The sequence below is a fragment of the Olea europaea genome, unplaced genomic scaffold, assembly GCF_002742605.1.
Source record: "Olea europaea var. sylvestris unplaced genomic scaffold, O_europaea_v1 scaffold224, whole genome shotgun sequence".
NCBI lineage: Eukaryota > Viridiplantae > Streptophyta > Magnoliopsida > Lamiales > Oleaceae > Olea > Olea europaea.
This window is the reverse complement of record NW_019240442.1, coordinates 300448-323976: the sequence shown is the minus strand read 5'-3', so window position 1 is coordinate 323976 and position 23529 is coordinate 300448. Positions and strand designations below refer to the sequence as shown.

The window sequence follows — 23529 nt, the reverse complement described above, 5'->3', positions numbered from 1 at the left end:
TGAAAATTTGTGAATTCTATTTCATTAAAACTTTAAATTGAATTTTAATTCATCCTTTTAGTGAAACCAAACGGGGGCCAAATATTCGTTTTCATTAAAGATAGATAATATAGGTAAGTAATAAAAATTAATGTGACTAATCAATCTTAAAAAGACTTTTCAAAATATTCAGTTAAACATTATCAATATGAAAATATAAATACAATTTTACTTGAGAAGGGAAGAAGAGAATCAGATGCAACCTCTTCAATAATAAGCCTACAAAGAATCATACGGAAACTTATAGTTCGTTCGATTTGTCATTTTTCAGATAGTTTTTCGCTCTCAATTTCCTAAAACACTCAAAACACGTTTGATATATTATTTTCAAAAATACATTTTTGAAAACAAGATAAAATTTATGAGAGAAAACTCAAAACGATTTTTTGAGTTTTGAGTGCTTTCAGTTGAAGAGTTGAAAATACTCTAACCACTCGAATTAAATTAAAATTAAAATTAAAAGATAAAAATCTTCTTTCTTTTCTCCTCAACCCTAAAAGTTGAAAATGCTTGCTCTCATCTTCGGCGACATCCTCCGTCCGGCCGCTAGGAAGCTATTGAAAACCGTTGTGTAGTGAATATTTAGATCGGATTCGAACAATTTGGTGAAAATGTCTTCAATACTGTTCTACGTTTGGACTTCGAAAATGGACATATTCAACATTGACGAAGGTGATTGTGAACCCTTGCGATGCCAATTTCATGGACAAATATACAAAGGGATTGATGCGTCTTTGGTAAGGGTATGGAACCATAATGGCATGTTGCTGCCGATGAGTGTCCGCCATTATTCTTAGATCATCTCCAAACCTACACCAAAATTTGAGGTAAGTTTTACACCATTTTATATCAAATCTTGCACCAAATTAAAAATCAACTCTAACCCATTATATCAAAAGTTACACCAAATGAACGATGTATAATTATTTTCTTCATTCTTAATAATTTATTTATTTATTTATTTAATCAATTGCTTTATAAATTATTAAATATATAATTCTGTTTCGTTAACACAAATATGGAATTCATTAATGAACGTAGTACAATTAATAGAGAAATCACAACTATAATAATAATAATAATAATAATAATAATAATAATAATAATAATAATAATAATAATAATAGTATTAAAAATAATAATTATGATTGTAATAATTAAATTTATTGTATAACAAGAAAAAGACAAAAATACCCTTAACAAAAATTGTGCAAAATGGAAAAGAATGACAAAAATGACATTAACTATTTTGGTACAAAATTTAATATTGGATTGGAATGTGATTACACCAAATATTTGGGGCAAAATGAAAAAAAAAAATGGAAATTTGATGTAAGGATTGGAGTTCCCTTCTTTTATGCACAATACCATTGTCGGAGAATGGGGAAAAGGGGCCAAAAGGTTAGTGGATAGAGTTTTTTTAATGGAGATTTTCTTGAAAAATATATGAGAATAGACTTGGCAGTAGTTGGATGATTGACTCCCTTGTGTTAATGGTGAATTATTCTTGAATCAAACACTGTTGCTTAATAGTGTTTTCAAATCGCGTTGTTTGATCGTCCCTTGAAAAAAATGTCATAAAAATATTTCTAAAATTTTTATATCAAGCACTTTTTTAATTTTTTTGTCTTGAGAAACTGTTTTTTAGAATGATAAATCGAATGTATTTCCTAAAATCTTAAAATAATCCCTCAATACAGAAAATGAATTCAAAACTGAAAACGAAAAATTAAAATGCAAACCAAACACACCCTTAAATTTTGTGTGCTAAAGTCTCACTTCGTGTCATTTTTCTTATTAATTTGTAGACGAGGATTTTGACTATTAGATTATGATGGATGGTAAGCTAGATTTATATTAACCGTGGCTTCCACGCCCACAAGCTGAAAAGGTCTTCCCTATCTCATTAGTTAATTTTTTACACGCAGTAGTGGGATCTTTTGATCAAGTGACTCGAAAGAACACGATAATGGCGAATTTTAGTAGCTCTGTTTATTCACGAAAACAAACATTTAATATTTATTACATTATTCCGTCTCACAAATTATCCAAACAAGTTTCAAGGCATGATCATGGATACTTCAAAGAATCAAACATTACAGATAAACCTTATTTTACACGAAACTCATTCATTACATGGGCCGGGGGATGAGTTGATCAAGGCTTGTTGGACTTCCTACGATCTGTCGTAGAATTTTTTGGTGTGGTGTTGATACCAAATTCATTTTTTTGTGCTGAATTTGCTTCTGAAAGTCTGTGCTGCAGCTCAGATAACAAAGCCCGATTCTCCTGGTCGAGCCGTTGCGCTTTCTTCCTTAGCCTCTCATTTTCAAGAAAAATATGGCAGTTCTTCAAGTACAGCTCTGAATTCTGCTTCTCCATGGCGACCTAATCGTATTTGCTCCTGAAAATAAAGCATCCGTACAGGAAACATGGTTACTCCGTTTAAGCAAGTTCCAAAATAATTAACTTCTTTGTTGGTCCAAACTGTGAAGAAAAATAACGTATCCAAACAAACAAGTTACTCAAAAATATAAGCAACTTACCTATGAGAAATTACCAGGGTCCAGGGAGATGTTGGGGGCCAAGAAGGAACTGTTCCAAGAAGGAACTGTTCTTATATGCATTGTTTCTTAGTGAGATAAATCTTTATATAAATATTGAGAGAGAGAGAGAGAGAGAAATGGATGGATATACTTGAGAAACAAGCATGGACACGAGAAGAACACAAGTTTGAAGCGAAAAGAGAGAGAGAGAGAGTGAGAGAGAGAGAAATGGATGGATATACTTGAGAAACAAGCATGGACACGAGAAGAACACAAGTTTGAAGCGAAAAGAGAGAGAGAGAGAGTGAGAGAGAGAGAAATGGATGGATATACTTGAGAAACAAGCATGGACACGAGAAGAACACAAGTTTGAAGCGAAAAGAGCAGAAAAAAAGCTATGTGCAAAGCCCTTTTTGTCGTAATAAAGGGCTTTGGTTTTGTATTGAGGCCAAGTAGCACGTGAAAGTTGCATTTCCAAAAAAAAAAAAAAAAAAAGGTGTGAATTTCTGGGGAACAAAACAGGGAGCAGTAGGAATGTTGATATGCACGGAAAGAGATAAGATGACAAAGACATGGCGACATGCATATTGTGACACCATAAACATGATTCAGCATATGCAATTGCCAACATTGAGGTGGGGAAGGGAAGCATTATTCTTGCTGCGCCAAAACGTCACTGGGAAGTTACAGGGCCAAGCATAAAGGTCAGTCAGATTGCTGTGAATATTTATCTGAAAAAATAAAGCATGAAAATCCGTTTATAATAAGCCAAAAGTTATGTCTGAGAAATATTGTTGCTTGTAAAAACATGTTCTGAAAAGAAATGCCTTGTCTAGAAGGGACAGGTTGAAACATGAACGGTCTTCTATCGAACATAATTGTTCACATGTCGCGTCATGTTTAAGCCAACCATTGACCGTATTGCTGAACTAATTTTCCCATCTCACGACACTGACATTACTGGAAGATATATTTACTAAATAGAACTCTTGACTTGCTAAAACCTACTTTGATTTGGATAAAAATCAGATTTTTAATATATTTTGATAAAAGTTGATTTAAATGTGTTGTTGAATAATTGATAAAAAGCTGTGAATCCCACCAAATGTAAGGTTAAAAATGAATTTGGGAAAAAAAAATGAATTTTAAGGAATAGCAAAAATGATTTTCTTCAGGGCAGTTCCAAAATTAATTAAATGATTTTCGTAACACCAAAAGCAACCGATTCAAGACCTTCCATGATTCCTCCATTACATAATTTCATAACAATACTCAGTACTAAACAATAATACCCTTCTCCTCTATTTATCATACACCTTTTTTTGGGAAATTAGTCCAGATTTTCGTCAAAAACAGAAATATGCCCAAATAGTCTTCCCCAAAAAGTCAACAAGAGAAATAACTGCATTCAGAACTATGGAGAAATGCACATCCATCCGTCAACAGGCTAGACCAAAGCAAGAGAACAGTAAAGCCATCATTTTTCAGACTTACCAGAAAGAAATATCAAAGTGCAACCATAAGAGTAGTCCCTCAGATCATTGAAGAATTAGAATACTCAGCAAAGAAAATACTTCTTCAAGTGGCCATAGATAAGAGTTAAAACAAGAAAAATAAAACTGTTTGCAAATATAATTCATAAAAATGAAACAGAAAATTTTCTGCTATAAGACGGGTAACAATCATACAAACCACATGTTAGCCAAGCACCAAAGTATGCAATTTCTGCCTACTCTTCAACATATTCCTCAGTCAATCGTGCTTTTTAATATGTGCAGGTGCTGCAACAGAATAAAGAAAGCTAAGTTCACAAAATGGGCATCCCTTTTTAATAACAATATTATAACCCAGAACTAAAAATTAAAGTCAGATTAAGATGTTCAAGATACCTGTGCTCAACATAGAATCGTGTTTTCAGAGCTATAATAATTCCTCTTCTTGTTCCAATATTTTTCATCATCATCAGTGCAAATGCAGAGTTCTAGGGAACTCATCCACCATTTGCAGTGCCATAACCAATGAGCTCCAAAGGAAGCTCTATTAAACCGAGATACAGCATGGACAAAAGTAGGTAATGCAGGTTAAGAATGTCCACCTAGAGCATCTCGGTTGCTTGTGCCTGCACCCTGGCCAGTTCGGACAAGAATGCTGCCCTAGCAGCCGCAACAGGGTCAAACCCAAGAATATGCTGGCAGGGTGCAGGCATGGCCGAAGCCCCTCACCGGGGCCGGGCTAATCCAACACTGCTATTGGGTTGCTGCTGATTAAAATGAAAAGAGATGTGCAAAATAGTCAGGTTGTCATGCATCTATGTTGATGATAAATAACGAGTCCAAACAAAAAATAGCTCTAGTTTAAATCAAATTTCAGAAAAAAAATCTACACAATTGAAGCAAGATTGGAATACAACCATCCAAAAACATAATAGAATATCAAGTTTCCATTTTTGTCTGTCTCAAACAACTGTCCTATGGCAAAAAGTCAAAGTATTGAGGTTGTAAGGTTCCTACTAAATGCTACATTTACAGAATGACGCAAATTATGTCATGACGCCTTTAACTACATATTAAGATTTAAAATTTTCATTTTTCAAAACCGAGAAGGGAAGATTTGAGAGCTTACTAAAATTGATTAAATTTAAATGTCAGGTGGGGCCCACAAACGTTAATCTAGTGTCAACTTTTTTTATTCTTTTCTTCATTTTGACAAATTTGTCAATGTCAAACCAAAAATTGAACAGGATTTGGGGTCTTCAATTTTGTTGAAGTCCTCACAAACGCATTCTACTCCCAACCTTTTCTACCCAAAGCACATCGCCGGTACCTAAGGAACGTCACATTGTGCCTCTCCACACCCCCTCCCTCCATAATGCCAAAAAATGTTAAAACTCTATTCCCATTAAATTTATAGTTGGTTATAAAAGTCCATTTCCTCCATTTTGATCAACTAAAAGATATCTTTGAAATGTCCTAGAAAATCAAATATCTTGCAACCATCTAAAGCCATGTTAATTTTGGTCCGTTTATCCCTCTTTCTAACATGTTCTACCAAAATTCTGACGTAATAGTATGTGGGAACTGCTTTAGGTTTACAAAAGACATAACTCAAATGACTATACTACTGTCACCTTAATTTATCCTCGATTAGTGCTAAATCACTTCTAAGCATACATCCTCATTCTAAATATATCCGTTCTAGTGTCAAAATGCATTCTTGACATCTTTATTTTTGCTATATTCATCCTATTAGCATTTTGTCTTTTAATGCACAACAGTCACTATCATAGAACAAAATGTGACCTAATTGCCATTCCACATATTCCAATTTGGCAGTTATTTTGTGGTCATATAGAATAATCATATTCTGTCTTCATTTCACTTTAAACTGCATTACATCATTTTTAGGATACTCTTCCTCCTAGAGCTCTCTATTTACTTGTTGGCTTCAAGTTCAATAGCAGAGCCCTTATGCTACAAGCATGCAGTAAAATCATTTTCTTAAGAACTTGGGATTCCAATAGACAACAAACTGGTAAAAATATGATAAATAGCTACTCGAAGATTGGCATCTAGAAATGTCAAATGGACAGAAATTAAGTTATTCTGAAGTCATCAATTCGTGTTTGTATACAGCCTAAGCTAGGAATCATAAAATAGTGGTGGGGAACCCTTTATAGTTCGCATTGCATGGCTGAAACATATTCTTTACAATGGCTTTGTTGTTTCAGGGGGAAAGAGTGAGAGAAGGAAGGTGTGAAGTATGTTGCTGCTTTTGTGGAGTCCAGCCCAGCTACTTAAAGTGGCCCAAGTAAAGACCCAGCTCATGACCCAATTGACAGCCCATTTAATGGAAGAATCTGGAACCAATTTGGTTTTAACAAAAACACATTTTCAGTTTTAAAATAACAACTCTTATGGATCGTCAACGCGTGGTGAATGGTGAGCCGTTGGATTGAGATGATTGAGCTGCCCCTTTTAATTGAGTCAAAAGACTCTAGGGTTAGAGAACCCTTTTTTTTTCATATTCGCGCAGCTTCTTCTCGTTTTGAGTTTTCTCTCTGTATTTTTCTTGTGATTTTTTGGGTTTTGATTTTGAGTGATCTTTGTAGAGAAAACTTAGTTCTGTGAACTCTTGTGTGAGTTCTTGTTGTGTAGAGAAGTTGTTGTGTCGTGCTGTACGAAATTTGTGGAACTGTGTGTTCCGTTGTAATCGATACTTTGTTGGTTTTGGCTGGCTGATTTAGTGGATTCGAGCTTATTCCTCCGTGGATGCTCAACGGGGATTAGGCGGTCTTGTTGATCGCTGAACCTCGGGGCTTCGGCCTAAAAATGTGTTGCGTTTTATTTTCTTCAGATCTGCACTTTTGGTCTTTAGCTGTGTGAATGTTCTGTGTTGTTTGCAGGTTCCTACAGAAGGAAAAGGAGAGATAACAGAAGGAGAAGCAGGGAGGAATGGGTTGCTCATTTTCATTCACCTAAGAGAAATTGATAGCAGTATTTGATAAACACAAGATAGAAAGAAGCAAACAGAAGACAAACATAGCACATGAGCAAGCAGGATCACCTCATTTCTTTTCCCTTGTTTCTAGAATCAAACAACAAATTGCTAAAAAGAAAATAATTTATTAAAGTATATAAATCAAGTTGATAGATGACACTTTATGTGTCTTGAGAAAGAAAATGAATACATGGAGTGTACTCTAAGATTTCTCCATTGGAAAAGAACGAGCAATACGCTGGAAAAGTAATGTGTAAAACACACAGCTAACAAGACTCCATACTCAACTCATAGTACTTTCGTTACAGAGCACTATGGCACATATCTTGTCTCATAATGTTAGCTAGGGCATATGGCTACCAGCTAAACATAAAATGTTATCAGCAACGCAGATTTAAAACTAGTCAACAAATTATAACGATTGTCTCCCTCAGCTACGCTCCTTGGCTGTCCTCATTGGGTTGAATTCGAACTGCTAATCTCAGATCTTCTTCTCCCCCTGTAGCCCATACGTTAGTGGTTTATTAATGTGGATTTTTACTTATTCTGCTGTTTATGAAAGAAATGAGGTAGTGTAGTTGGCAATGCAGGCTTCAGGCAACTGGGTAGTGAGGAACCGGAGACAGCAGCTGCCCTATGGAGTAATAATAGGGAAGGGGAGTGGATCGAGGAACAAACACTGGAGTCACGACATAATTAAATTCCAATTATACAATAGTTGCACTAGTATTCCTAAACTGAAATTGGTTCAAGGGTCTATTTCTCTAATTTTCTTTAACTGGTTTGTCTTTTGATCTACAGTTTACATTACTTCAATCCTTTCTGAGGGAAGCATTAGGGATGGGGAGGAGATGTTAGTGAAAATGCAGAAAGATAATCAATAATAACTTGCCAACCAGATTGGAACCAAAGGACAGATAAGACTTATTTCACTTATCATACCTGTGAAAAGGATTGGTGAATGACTTCACGGGGATGGATAAATGGCAGTCCAGAGTGCTGACAATGATTCTGGACAGAATATAGGTAAAGAGCAGAGTTTGAGTGTGCATTGACATGATTGAGAAGAAACGGGGACATCATGATTTCTGGGCGACCATACCCAAAACCAGGAGGAGCTGATGTTACGGCCCATCGCCCAGGTAGGTGCTGGCGATGTTCAGCTGAAATCGAAGGCCTATGATTTGATCCAAGTTGATGAAATTCAGTGTTATAGTTCAATGCAGGTGCATACATGGGTTGGATAGTGTAGGGGCCTCCATTGAATCTAAACCCAGGGTCAAACCTTTGCGTATATCTGAGAAAAATACTAAAATATTAGTCCAGGCCTGCTGAGGTTAAAAAAACCTTAAACCAATCCCAAACAAATTTAATCCACAAGCTAATACAAAAACTGAGTTACATATACACAAAATGCCAAAAAAGAAGCTGTATGTCTACATATCAGACCCCTGGTTTAAGGGGGAAAGGGCTAAAAAGTAAAAGTTTCATATTTAATGAATGGATTTATTCAATGAGTGCACAGTCAAATGTATGGATAGACCAGGTAAGAGAGTGAGTGAGAGACTGCTTAAAATGAAAAATAAATTGATAGAAAGGCCATCTATATTAAAGAAAATCCAAGTATCAACCACAACGAGAGAACAAACAAAAAAAGATTATACTCATAACATAGATCATACAGATCACTGAGTAGGAAGCGGTAACTTGAATTTTTTTGGGAGCCGAGAAAGGGGATTACCTGTCATAGCTCCTGTCATAGTCAGGATCCTTACAATCAACTTCACGATCCCGAAAGATGGCCACTTTATTATTATTTTTTGACCCACCAATTATCTCCTTTTCTGTCCTACTTCTATGTGGTCTATTGCTAACTGCAGAAGAATCTAATGAATTTCTTCCCGGATTGACTTGAGAGCCACCTTCTGGGAGAATTCTCTCTTCCACCTTTGTTATCTCCAGTGAACCTTGCTGGAAACTTTTGTGCATCCTCGATTCACTTTCTAGGTTGTCACCGGAACTTGCACTAGATCTACTGGAATTAAATATCCGATCTCGAGCCCTTTCGTATTCCTCCGTTCGTTGCTCCACACTTTTAGCACTATTAGATTTCGATGAGTGTGAATTAGAACTGCTTCGAGAGGGTGAAAACCTCTGTGGCCTCTGCTTGATTGCAACCTTAATAACACCAGTATCTTCATCAGGTAGATTTACAGGAACATCAGCAAGACGAATCGAAGGAAGCTGAAGATCAGAAGTCTTGTGTACAATGATTCTGGAACCAGAACCATCAGGCTGATTATTATCCAATAAAACCATTGATTGCAGTGAGTAGAGCTGGGCTACACATCAAACGCAAATAAGAAGTAGGCAGCTGCTGGAACTCCATCTGCTCCCTAGTAGGATCGCATATGAACTTAACAACTTCCTGCTTCATTCGTAAAACTAGACAGGCGTGGAATATTATCATTCTCTTGAGAAAAGGCAAACGATTCAAAATCAATCAGGAAAGAGAGAAGAAACGTCTCATTTGAATTTTCAAGGACACAGGTGCGCATAAAATAATGGCAAAAGTCAAAGCACCATGGCAAAAGAAAAAAGATGAACATTCATTTATTTCAGGGATAAACAATTAATGTCTAAGTACGCATAAACACCAATTTTATGGATGAAGAACAAAGGTCATAAAACTGGTTACCACTGTAGTGCATTCATCAATCTAACAGATATTACTTCCAATTCTTAAATTTTTCCAGAAGAAATAGAAATAGAAATAGAAATTAGGACACTGGACAATTGGCAACGGGATGGAAGGCATATGAGAGATACAATTCAAAATTCATTTACCAAACGTACCCAGCAACTTTGAATCAGTATATCATATGTGCATTAGGAAGCCCACATGATGGAGTATGAATAACAAATAAATGTAGAGCAGCATTCAAATTTAACTGATAAAGCCCCAAAAGAATAATTTCATACATAATTTCTGAGACACACACACACCCCCTTTTTTTCCCAAAACACCAGTTTTTGTCTCACTTCTTTCCAAAGCAGGCTGACATTTTTTGTAAAAATCCACCCCTCTTCATTTAACTTTCCATTTCATGAAAAACATAATTGTATGCTGACCTGAATGCCATCAAAATAGTAGTATTGCAAAATTTATATTGGTGTCTAAGGCTCTCCACAGGCAGAAGCATGAAAGAATAAATTATTCTTCAACCGATATTCAAAGCTAGTTTTGTAACACCAAAATAAACCTAGAAAATGGGACTGCAATTTGTAGTGAAGTCTAAAAAGTTCTAATAGAACTGCTGAGCAATTTATGAAAGGTATTTACAGGATGAGTACAACTTTGATGCCAAGGTAATTATAAATGACAACGAACGCACTAAAACCAAATTAGAGAGGGAACACAATTATATAGATATAACATATCTAAGAAACCAAGAAACAGGAAAGCTCTAGAAATCATATGACAAGGGAAATTATTACCTCCAAAAATTCATATTTTAACAATTTCTTCCTGCATTAGTTCACGTTGGGTAGGAGATAATTTGCACTCACGGTTTGGCTTTGCACAATCAATTAGTTTTTTAATCAATTCTATCCAACTTCTTTCATTTCTCTAATTTTTTTGGAATTAAGCACACTGGATAACCAACCTATTTCACTCACAATGAATCTTTCAGCAAAAAAAGAGTATTTGAAGCTTCCAGCTTGAAGCTACAAGAAATCAAATCTGTTGTAATAGATGAGTACGACTTCGTGTACGTGTTAATGAAGTTCTTCATATGTAACAGGGCTCAAAATACTTGTATCCCTCTTTTAATTGATTAATATCCTCATGTTCTCTTTCGAGAAAACTTTAATATGACATCACTTTTGTTGATGTCTTCTTCATGTCATTGGCTCCTGGACTTTGTTGTGCCAGTGTGGATCGGAACATAGGCGAAGTAGAAGAGATTGAGTTAATCTTACACGGGCTGCACATTTTGGTAATTTATTGTATGATAGTTACAATTTCTTTTAGAGACAAATAATCCAACCATTTTATTTGCGTTTACCTCAAGTACTGCACGTCTTTCCAAAATGCGCAGACAATCTCCCCATAACCCATTCTAGAAAATATCCCAGTAACATATTGTCAAAAACTAAAACGATATACCGATCTTGCATTCTGCTACTCACATAACCATGTCCATATTATATAAATGAACTACAGCAAAAATAGAAAACTTAACTGTATACTTGATGGAATCATGCTACATAGACATAAGTTAAAATCAGATGCAACGCCTAAATAAGCACCAAAACTAAATAATTTGGAAACATAGATGCGGCAAATGGAAACTAATCGGTAGAAACTCCAAATGCACACGAAAAGCTACTCAACTGAAAGCCGCTCACGGGGATTCTGTAAAGCATCCCGCAAAAACTGGTCCACCGTGTTAGACATCATGTTGTCAAACGATCTCCCGGGCGATGATGAAAACCAATTTTATCAGTCGACATGAATGACTGAACGATAATTCAACATCGAATAATGGATGAACCGACCAAATGTTGCTTTACCTATTGGATGGCTAATACTCTTTGTGGCTTGTTGTTTCTTTCCTTTGGGACTTAAACCTAGTCGAGCCCACTTACCATATTGTGACTTACCTTAAGTTGGCCATTTAACTAGTATATATATTGGTGCTTAACCTCTATTCCTCAACCCGTTTTGATAGAACCCGAGAGCTAAAGAGAAACTGCCGCCTTCTTCTTCTGCCTTCTTCTTCGTGATTTGTCTTCCCTACCAATTGCTTGAGCCTTTGTGACTCTTACCTGTGTGGTATCCATCCTAAGTGTGTGGTTGAATCAACAAGCAAAAGAGGAGAGCAACCATAGGAGAGTTGAAGCCGGCGGTTCGATCATCTTAGATTTTGGTGTTGAATTCGATGTTTAATGGTTAACTGAGCCCGGAAATCACTTTGACTAGCTTAAGGAAGATCCTAACACACCGAATTCACCAAATCTTTCGAGACATCTCCCGAGCCTGAGCTAAATCCTGTAGTAGACCCCGAACTTGAAATAGAACCCTCATCTAGCTCAGATAGATTACTAATATTATTAGTAGAGTTGGAGTCTTTTGCAGAGGAAAGCATGAGAAAGCGCATGCTGGCGTCCAGGTTAGTGACCTCCCACGTATCCGGCGGGGCCCCGACATCCTCCGCGGTAGCAGAACCTTCCATATAAGCTTCGAATTTCTTTTCTTGTTATCAGGTGACAAGCTTCTAGAGCTTGATTTTACATGAAATCATAGAATCCATCTGAAAACTCAGAGGTTCGACGAACCCTAGATCTGAAAAAACTGCCTAATTTCATAAAATTACAGGACTAATTTGAAAAACATCGAAGCTTTCTAGAGAGAAAATGAAGAAGATAGTGTTTGACGATCCATCGTTTGTTTGTGCTTTGCTTGTGCTGATTTTTCATAACTGCACGGGCACAGCACGTGACGCTCTTTTTTGTCGGGAAGGAATCTATTATCGAGGGTGATTAGGGATGTCAACGAGTTGAGTTAAATTTCGGGTAAAATAGTACAAGTTTTTTAGGTTTGAACGGACATTATCGAATTGAGCCGGCTCACATTTTTCTTAATTAATAAAACACGAGCTGCATTGCAAAGGCAGCTTTTTGCAAGCAAGACAACTATGTAATTGCTTGCAGCTTTAATTTTTTTTCTTTTTTCTTTTTTATTTACGAGCCCGGCTCTAGCGCGGCCGAGCGTAGAGTCTAGTCGATGAGCGTAGGAAATTGTGTTCACTATATAATTGAATCTTTCATTATGTTGTACTTGTAGATGAACACGTTCAATTTATGAATCAACTCAAATTTTTTTAAAAGAAAATTGCAATCACGATACCAAACATTTCACTTTTATATAAGCTTGACCAAAAACATTTAATTTGTGTCACACACAGTACTAAACCTTTCAAAAACTTAAACATGAAGTCCAAATGCTTTCTGTTAGTTTGACTGGTAGAACTGTCAATAAAAAATAAAGTTTGATCCCTTTTGACCAATTTTAACCAATTAAAAAGGTGTAAAAGAGTATTTTAGTATTATTCTATCTAAAATAATTATATTAATTAAATAAAATATATTAAACACAAAAGGGGGGAGAGAGAGAAAAAGGTTCTTCTTTCCTCCATCCCACTCCCACTCTCCAAAAGCCACCACGACCTTCCACCGTAACTGTTGACACCACTATCTTAACCTTCAGCCCTAAGGCTGCCTCAAATCCAAATTCTTTGCTATATTCTTTATCTTCCATGAAATTATTGTCCATCGATAGAACTCCGAGCTTGGCAATCGACGAAGCCATAGCTCCGGCCAAAAGTTGAGAAAAAGAAAATGGAATTTGCTCGGATAAGAAGCTAGAAACCATTGTGCAATAGTGTCGGCACATCTAGGGATCTGAATCTACCACAAATTATAGCTAAGGTCTTTACCTCCTCCCCAAATCCACCTCCATCTCTTCCACCCATTGCAAACTCGAGGCTACACCCAAAAATGACGCTTCAGTTGCCCATTAACAGACTCAAAACCAGCCCAATAACTTTATCACAATAAGCAATTCTAGATTGAGGGTGTGTCTGGGAGTGCTTCTCACCAAATTGTAATGAGAATTTTGCCAGTTATTTATAGCACGTAGGTCCCATGTTACAGCAGTTTTTAAAATTTTAAAAATGAAATATCGAAAATGCCCATCTATCATTACAAAAGAATTAAATGATAAGGGTAAAAATGTCATTTTGTCAAAAAATTGTCCAACATTTCAGCTGCATGTCTGACATATTAATTAAAGCACTGTAGCCCGAGTCCCACTTACCTCATCCAATGGTCAAAAAAAGCATTTCACGAGTAGCAAAAATTGCTACTAGACATGTCCTGAGTTATAGTGAACTCACAGGCACCAAATTCATCTGCTGGATGCCAAATAAACCACAGAATACCAGAAGAGAACCAATGCTCGGTGCTTATTTTCTACTCAAATTATTTACTTGTATAAATTAAGAGTGATATTTATATAGTGGGTCAGGATTTTGATAGAAAATGATTCAATTGTGTGCGAGTTTAGAGAGTGTATTCCATTAACAAATAGTTTGTAGTATATAGGTCAAAGAAGCAATGACACCGACGTAGAGGTAGGTTGGCAGTGGCGTCAGGCGCTACCATTGGTGGTTTTGGGGTAAGGGGGTTGGGGGAAAAGGGGATGCTGGAGGGTAGTGGATTTTGTGTTTGATTTTTGGCTTTTTTTATTTAATCATTAATATATTATAAATGTCTTTTTAATTAAAAATAGTAAAGTTGCAATTTTATCCTTTTAAAGTTAGTGAAAATTATGGTCAAAATCAAATCTCTTATTAACTAACAGTCAAACTAATAAAAACCATCCATTTGGATTTCGAGTGCTAGTTTTTGAAATGTTTGATATTGTGAGTGATACAAATGAAAGGTTAGAGTCAAATCTGAATAAAAATGAAAGATTTGGTACCATGACTATAATTTCCCCTATTTTAAATGACTTGAAAAATTCTAAATCAAATCAAATTATTTCATGCTTCACACAAGTGAAAAATAATTATATTGACTTAAAATTTCACTATAGCACTGTTTAACTTCCTAAACATATACGTAACAATAGTAATATATTTTTTCAATACAAACTTAAACCAACAAATTAATACAATGTGCTCTATAAAATTTGAGTTTGTAATTTTATTCTTTAACTAAGAAAGATATTATCATAAACAGTGGTAGAGCCAACCTCGACGAGGGGTGCGATCGTCAGCCACGGCTCTACCGAAAGTTACAATTGCCATCGAGAGTTGCCAGCCAAATAGGAGGAAGCAAAAAATTGAACCTATGTCGAAGTAAAGGGAAGAAGAAATGACCCAGAGTTCTTTTTCTTTTCTTTTTTTTCAAGTATTGGGCCTTTTTTTGGGCCTCTTGTTTTTTTTAAAATGGCAACTTACAAAAAGATCTCTAAAATTATGGATCTTTTGAAAAATTAAAAAAAAAATATTTTGAATATAAAAAATACTGTGTAAAATTTAAAAAGTGGCATGATGATACTTCTTAAGAAAAAAGCGATATACAATATCGCAATTATTAAAAGTGATGTTTGTCATTCAAAAAAGTGACATGGATATCAAGTGACGGAATTTTTTTTTAAAAGAAAAGTAAAATTATTGTGTAAAATTATTGACACGATGTAACTTTTTTATTAAAAACAAGTGAAGCAATGTGACTTTTTTAAGTTAAGGCTTTGTTTGATAGACTAGAATTTCCATGGAATTCATTTTCCATTCTGCCCTCTAATGCGCCTATTTTCCTTGAAATCATGGAATTGGTTTTCCTACCTATATGGTGGGAAAGTGAATTCCAGTGTTTTTCTTTTCTTTTCTTTTTTTTGCAATGGAAATAAATTTTAAAAACAATTGTAAAAGAAAATATCCTTTAAATTAACAATTTTTATACAAAATAAGGTTAAATGAACACCAAAATATAAATGATATTTGAATTATTTTTTTTCAATGGAAACAAGTTATATCCCCAATACTAGTAAATTTTATTCCTTTCGTTGACTATTTTCGTGTAAAATAAAGCCAAATGAACATAAAAAAATCACTTTTATTTTAACGTTTTTCATGTGGAAAATTATACCAATCAAACACAATAAATTGACAATTCTCAGGAAAATAATTTCTAGGCAATTCAATTCCCTGAAATTTGTTTTCTTTCTCCCCAAATTCCATATTTACAATCAAATGAATCCTAAGTGTCTCTCTTTTAATAAAAAATGACATAAAATAAAAATAAAAAAAGCTCCAAAAATTGAAAAAGTGATAGAAATTCAAAAAAAGTGACAGACACTATAAAAGTTACAAATAATAAAAAAAAAAAAAAAAAAAAAAAAAAAAAAAACGTAACAACGCAAATTAAAACGCTGGAATCTGTTCACTAAAATGATAGGAAGAAAAGAGAAACAACCATCATCCCTCTTCTTTCTTCATTCACCATCAATCATCTTTAAGTCGCTTCATCGAAAAACACCAAACTTGTTTAAATCAATTTACCATTACAGTCATCTACCAACTCAACCAATTCATTAACCTTCACTTAATGAAGATCCCAACAGGAGAACAAGTTGAGTTCAATCCTCGTTGATGGAAGTCATACAACTTTTTGCCTTGTTGGCAAATTAATGAATTGTTGTTGCCTTGTTGACAATTTAGTAGATTATTTTTGGATTATTGTTAGCTCAATAAATTTCAACTCTATATCCTAAATTCCTGGATTCATCTACCATAATTATTACCTTTTGATGTCTCCAACTTTAAGATGAGTAACACTTGAAGCCATGAACCTCCTCATTGTACATTTGTCATTATTTTACAACTAGTTACAGAATCTCAAAATTTTTAGAAGTTAAAGAATTTGTTTCAATTTAAATTGTTGTTCTAATCTGATTTACAACCTTCTTTAGGTAACAAGATAAGAAAATGGACTGTAACATCAATCCCTATTTAACCAAGGTAAAACAAGTACAAAACTAATTCCTTTGCTCAACAATTACGGCAAAATCCAAGGATAGCAACATCAAACATGGTTGGTTATTTGCAGAGCAAAATTGTATGTTCCTCTGGTCATCGGACATATATGTCTAGGTCATCTAGCAATTTGTTCATTGTAAATTTGAATACAAAAAAAAAGGAGAAAAAGAAAATAAAATGAATAGACAATGAACATAGCTATTTAACATTAATTTTTGGGTCATCGGGCAAAATTATAGGGGATCATCAGACATTTGTGTAAAATTGTATATGTCAATCAAGAATGACTAATTGCTGGTGTCCGATAGTCCTAACAAAAATTTACCTGCTCACAATAATCAATAAAGCCACAAGTACAAAAAATATTTAACAGAACTTGTACCGACGTTGATATAACAAAATGTAATTGGATTGTTTTTTTTCTTTTTTCATCTTTCAATGATGTCACACCATGTGTTGTCTGTAAGATTTTTCCATTAAAAAATTTTGTACTTATAGCATGATTCATTGATTCCACAATAATACATCCCACATCCTTATATTTCTTTTTTTTCTTCTATACCCAAGTACACAACGGCCAGCTTTGCTAGGTCTCATCGTTCCTACTCCGGGCATCATCGATGGTGGAGTCCACCGCATTGATCAAAAGCAGCCTTTTGCACAGATCCCTCGTATATATACTCATCTTTTCACCCTTACCAACAAATCACCAACATAAGAGTATGATTCCCAACACAACACAACCTAAACCAACTTCAACATTCTATCAATTCTTGAAGCAAATGTGTTTGGGTCATCAAGACTGGATCTAGAAGTCAACAACACAATCTCGAAGAGCAGCAGCACAAAGTCCTTCACCGACTTGTCATTTTTGTCAACTTCAGCCTCTTACGTAGTTCATCCATGATACTATTGTCTGAATTACTCTTCATAGTCTTAATGATGTGGTGAAACTGGTTGGGATAGTTTAGTTTGGGGTTTTATCAAAGTATTAAATACGGTCTTGGAAAGTATTAATCTTTTTTATGGTATATATCTAATTTGTTATTTTTTTTAAAGGACCTAATTTTCTCTTAAAAAAAATTAGGTTCAAACCCAATTAATTTTCTGCGTTACTTCGGCGAACTCCAATCAAGCACCTACAAATATTCTCACCACCAGAATAGGTCCATATTAACAACAATGAAATTGAAGTTTGGTGGCTGCCTGCGAAAAAAACCATTCAACTGCTAGTTTTGTGTAGTTAGCCGTGTCAATCTACACATTCATAAATATGTAATTTAGTTTATACAAACATCTTCAAGATGTATAAACACATTACATGTACCAATTGTAAAACAAGAAAGGTAAGAGCGTAAAATATTTCATTGCAAAATCAATACATCGATCCAAAGCAAAACGTCATCTCAGCATTCCTTCCTGTCCATTCTTGTAGGTACAACATGAACTATATATTAAAAATCTAAAATATTTGCTTGGTCAAAGACAAATACACAACTGATAAATCAAGTCGAATATCTCAGTATCTCAAATGACATTAGTCTTAAACACCTTTTATAAATATTAGCCTTAAATCGGCCTCATGCTGCTCTGTCAGCTAGTCGTCGTAGACGTTGGCCTCTCCGATCTTGGATTGTGAGCCTCTCCTGCCGCTCTCTCTGGTTTTTGTTCATATAATTCATTTGTTGATTTATCATTTTATGAGTAATGAGTATAGATTTATAATTTTTTTTTTTTTTTTTTTTTTTTTTTTTTGAGTTACGAGTCTTATGACTTTGATTTATTCATTCAATTCATTTGTTGATTAATGCCTAATGATGTATGATTTGTGTTTGAGGGCAATTTTTCAGTCTCTCTTATATTTAACTTAGTGTTTTTGACATAAATGTTGAACTTGGTACAAAGAGTGGGAGCGGAACTTATAAGTGCGAAAATGCAAACTGTAATAGAGCCTTTCACAGTGTTTGTCTTGGAGACGGGCTTCGTTCCATCTCAACTCAACGACAAAAAAACATGTTATGCTCTTTTGGTCTTATTATGTTTTATGTCCATGTTCACGACTTATTATTTTACCTACTGACTTATATTCTAATGTAATGCTCTCTCTCTCTCTCTCTCTCTCTCTCTCACACACACACACACACATATGGATACAGATGTATGTACACACAAGGAGGTTACAAAATGGTTTACACCCCCTCACAAACATGCGGGTCCCACCTGTTATTAAATAATTCGAGCTGTGTCCCCACTTTATGTTTTGAGTAGTGTGCAAAAGATTGTGTACATGTAGCATGATCCTATATATGTATATAATGTGGAGTCTTAAATAGATTGCTATAGTGTCATGTTAGCAGTCTGTTTGGAAGTGATTTTTCCCAAAAAAAATAATTTTTTGACTGTTATTTCACTATTACAATCATTATATTTGACTTCGTCTCTCACAGGTGGACCCCACTTTTCTCTTAACAATAAAAAAAATTAATTCTCAAAATCACTCACAAATATGCTCTAGATATATAATTGCTAATGCTAAATGCCTAGCCTTTTCTATTGCACTTAGTGAAAGTGGTGCAACATTTTCTTGCTTGGTTTGGTGAATATTTTTGTTAGAAGAATGGAGGAATTATAGAGAAAAAAGGATACCATAACAGTTTAAAAGAGGATCTTCTCAAAATATTATGAGTTTATTTATTTATTAAAAAGTTTTGCAAATAGAATTTGTCCTAAGGGATGTTTGTGATTGGAAAATAACTTCATTTTGGAGTGATCGGGTCATGGTGTAGATCGTTAGTAGAATTTCCCATTTGTGGATATCACTAGGAAGAATTGCTTGTAATTCTACACATTTCCATGTTTGATTCATTAAATTCATGTTACTTCAACATTTTAATTATCTTGTTGTAAATAAACGATTTCGCTATTATGGACGTTGACTGTTGACGGTCAATAGTCAACGTTCACCATAGCTGACCTACAATCATGAATTCACCACCGACCATAAACAAAATATTATTTCCTAAAGAGCCAATAGAAGTTGATTAGCAAGCAAATTGTTGACGTACAAATTGATCTTTTAAATACTCTACCTTGAATAAAATAAGTAATTCTTTAAAAAAAATTTGGGTGAACTATTGAAACCAAACTAACATTTCCAAATGACTTGGCTGGATTTTAAAATAGTGAAAATCTAAACCACGATAACCCAAGCAACGATTTTAAATCGCGATTTGGGTTTGGTTTGGCAGGTTAGCAATTTTTCATTCACCCCTCTTACCTGGAGACCTGGAGAAAATAAATTGAGGCAAAGGTGAGCAAATATTCTATTAGCGTGTTTTGAAATGAAGAAAAATATTTGTGCGAACTTTTATATTGTTATGTGTTATTTTTTTAGTAAAAAATAAATTTTTTATTCTTTTTTAACGAAATTTTTGGACGGTAATCATCATCAGATACAAAATGTGGTAATTAATAGAATGTTAAAAATATAAAAAGAAAAAAAAATGTTGAATACATAAATTTAATAATGAGCAAAAATTGTGAACCTTTCATAAAATTAAAATGTGACGCACTTATACAAAATTGTGATGTTTTGCCATGTGCTCATTCTTTTTTTACTTTTTCTCAGAAAACATGTTTAATTCGAGAAGTTCTGTTGTTTTCTCCTTTTAGAATTAGTCTACAAGTACACAATACATTACATAATCCTTTACACTTGTTGAGCTGGCGTCTTCCTCAATCAAAAATTTTTTTTAAGTCAATTTCTCGCGAAAAATAAAAATGAAATCAGATTTGTCTAAAAAAACCCTCCCTTCATCACATATCCTTCGACTTCATTTTAGAGGGAAAAAAATGGAAGTGGGGAGAACTTACAGTCACAATATTTGGAAAATGAGGCCGACGAAATCAATGCCAGAAGATTCGACGCCAGCAAGTACAATGATTTGAGCCCAACACAATTTCCCCCATCAGTTGCAAGTGAGTCGTTTTCTCAAGTGAGCGAAAATGAAAACACCTACCCATTAGTCGAAGGTGATGACACCAACGTCGACGCCGACGATCTTGAGGTCGACGAGATCGGAGCCGACGATTTTGATGGTGAGGAGAATGCAGGTACCCATTAGTTTGTATTTTTAAAAATCTTATATTGTGCACATTATTGAACTAAACAGTGATCTGAAATGTGTAATTCATTTTAGTTCTTCAAACATTTATTTCCATTCAAAAGAAGAAAGGAAAAGAAAAAACCCTCTTTTCGTCTCTGTAGTTCAAAAAATGGAAGCTCCCTCAGATTCCAATTTGTTCTTGCTGTGTGCATTGTTGATTTCAGTTGTACAATCCATACATTGCAGTTGTTCTTGCTCTGTGCATTTATATGTTTTTGGTTTGAGGAAATTTATATGCAGGTTATGAAGGAATTGACATTATTGTGCCAAGGCCTGGAATGAAGTTCAAAGACGAAAATGAAAATTTTGAATTCTACAAGAAATATGCATACCAAGTCGGGTTTCCTGTCAGAAAAAGAAATTCAAGGAAGGGTGAAGGCGGGATAGTACGATATATATGCTTCACATGTAGTCGAGAAGGACCACGAACCACTGCTACAAGTTCTTCTTTAAATCCTCAGCCAACAATCCAAATTGGATGTAAAGCGAGGGTGACAGCATGTTCGGAGATAGGTGGAACATGGCGTATTAACACTGCCTATCTCGAGCACAATCATAGAACAAGCCTATCTAAATCGAGATTATATCGATGTAATCGCGAAATTAGTGCTCGCATCAGAAAACAGCTCGAAATAAATGACATTGCTGGAATTCCATTGCACAAAAGCTTTAACTCCGCCGTAGTTGAAGCCGATGGATATGACAAGATGGCGTGCGTTGAAAAAGATTGTAGAAATTCTATTGACAAAGTGCGATGGTTAAGGCTTGGTGAGGGAGACGCCACTGCAATTCAAGCATTTTTCTCAAGAATGCAAACAAGTACTCTTGACTTCTATTTTAGTATAGATTTGGATGAAGATTGTCGGTTGAGGAATGTGTTTGGGACGGATAACAGATGTAAAGAAGCCTATAAGGAATTTGGTAATGTGGTCACTTTTGACACCACGTACTTGACCAACAAATAGGACATGCCCTTCTCTCCATTTGTTGGAGTTAATCATCAAGCCAATCAACGCTTCTTGGATGCGGCCTAATTTCGAATGAATATACTTGGACTTTTGTATGGTTGTTTAAGACATTGTTGGAATGCATGCACGATCAAGCTCCAAATGAAATTATAACGGATCAAGATCGGGCTATGCAAAATGCAATTGAGATCGTTTTCCCAAACACGAGACACAGATAGTGTTTGTGGCATAATTTAAAGAAGTTGCCAGAAAAGTTTGGCAACCATAGGCACAAAAATTCTATTCTTTCTAGTGTACACGGGTTGGTGTATGATACACAAAGTCCTCTAGAGTTTGAGGAAAAATGGCATACGATGCTTGTATGTTATGAATTGCAAGAACATGGTTGGTTGATTGGACTTTACAATGATAGAAGGCGTTAGGTGCCATGTTATTTGAAAAATTCATTTTGGGCTCGTATGTTGACCACCCAACGAAGCGCGGGCATAAATGTCTTTTTTGATGGATATGTTCATTCAAAAACTTCCCTGAAACAATTGTAGAACAATATGAGCGGACGTTGAGAAGTAAAGTTGAAAAAGAGTTTCAAACTGATTTCAAATCATTTTCACAGATGGTCCCTTGTGCAACAAGGTATGATATGGAGAAACAGTTTCAATCAGTGTACACGATCTCTAAGTTCAAAGAGTTCCCGTAAGAGTTTACGGGAAAGGTGTATTTTGAGATCTTATCTGTGACGGACTCATATTTTAACTCCATTTACGAGGTTCGTGAGGATATCATTAGCAATGAAGGCATGAAGAAACAAATTTTTACAGTTTCATTTCGTAGGGAAAATTGTGAATTTGAATGTAGTTGCCATTTATTTGAGTTTAGAGGAATCATTTGCAAGCATGCAATCTCAGTTTTAATCCGTAACGATGTGGTGTTAATTCTGGAGAGATATATATTGAAGAGGTGGAGACGAGATGTGAACCGACCTTACATGAGGGTTCCCATCAAATATGATGGTTTTGTCAGTAGCGCCGAGCATGTTAGATATGAGCAACTATGCAATACGTTTACCAAGTTAGCAGATGTGATAGCACATGACGAACAACGATGTAGGAGAATTATGGATTTGATCATGTTCGAAACAACAGAAGCATCTCAGTCGAAGTGTATTAATGTTGGCTCTCAATTTGTGACTCAGTAGCATGTGCTAGCAGAAATATATTGGATCCAAAGTGCACGAAACGCAAAGGAGCCCCTAGAAAACTTCGTAGACAGGGCCATCTAGAAACTAGTTCGAGTAAATCTAAAAGTTCTCGAAAGGTATGAAATTCATTCAAGCTTTACAACATACTTTTAGCTTGCAAAGTTGCTGAAATTTTTTCCCCCTGTTGTACAGGTGCCCATGTGTAAAAGGCAGAACAAAGGGGTTTCATCCATGTTCACCACTGAAGATGTTGGGACACGGGACAGCTTTGAAGTGTCGTGATAGAAATCAATAAATAGCAACATGATTTCTTTTGGGGGGCTAAAGATGATGATGTGCAATGTAGAAAAATCTGGTTATGTGAATTTATGTACAATATTAATTATTGATTGTATAAGTTTTTGGGTTCTTCTTAGGCGTTATGTAAGTTTTTGGGGCTAAAGATGATGTTGGGGGGCTGAATATTATTATGAATTTTTGCTCTCTCCCCCTCCCCCCCCCCCC

At 35.1% G+C, this 23529-nt stretch overlaps 1 long non-coding RNA gene and 1 pseudogene across 1 annotated transcript; both read right to left on the bottom strand.

The window, feature by feature from the left end:
- Nucleotides 1–2006: 2006 nt before the first annotated feature.
- Nucleotides 2007–2786, bottom strand: LOC111381025. The gene is made up of 2 exons (XR_002700270.1): nt 2586–2786; nt 2007–2443 (listed from the first exon to the last, which is right to left on the bottom strand). It is a non-coding gene; the product is annotated as an uncharacterized LOC111381025 (long non-coding RNA).
- A 1116-nt stretch (nt 2787–3902) lies between these two features.
- On the bottom strand, nt 3903–12565 carry LOC111381023 (annotated as a pseudogene).
- Nucleotides 12566–23529: the final 10964 nt, after the last annotated feature.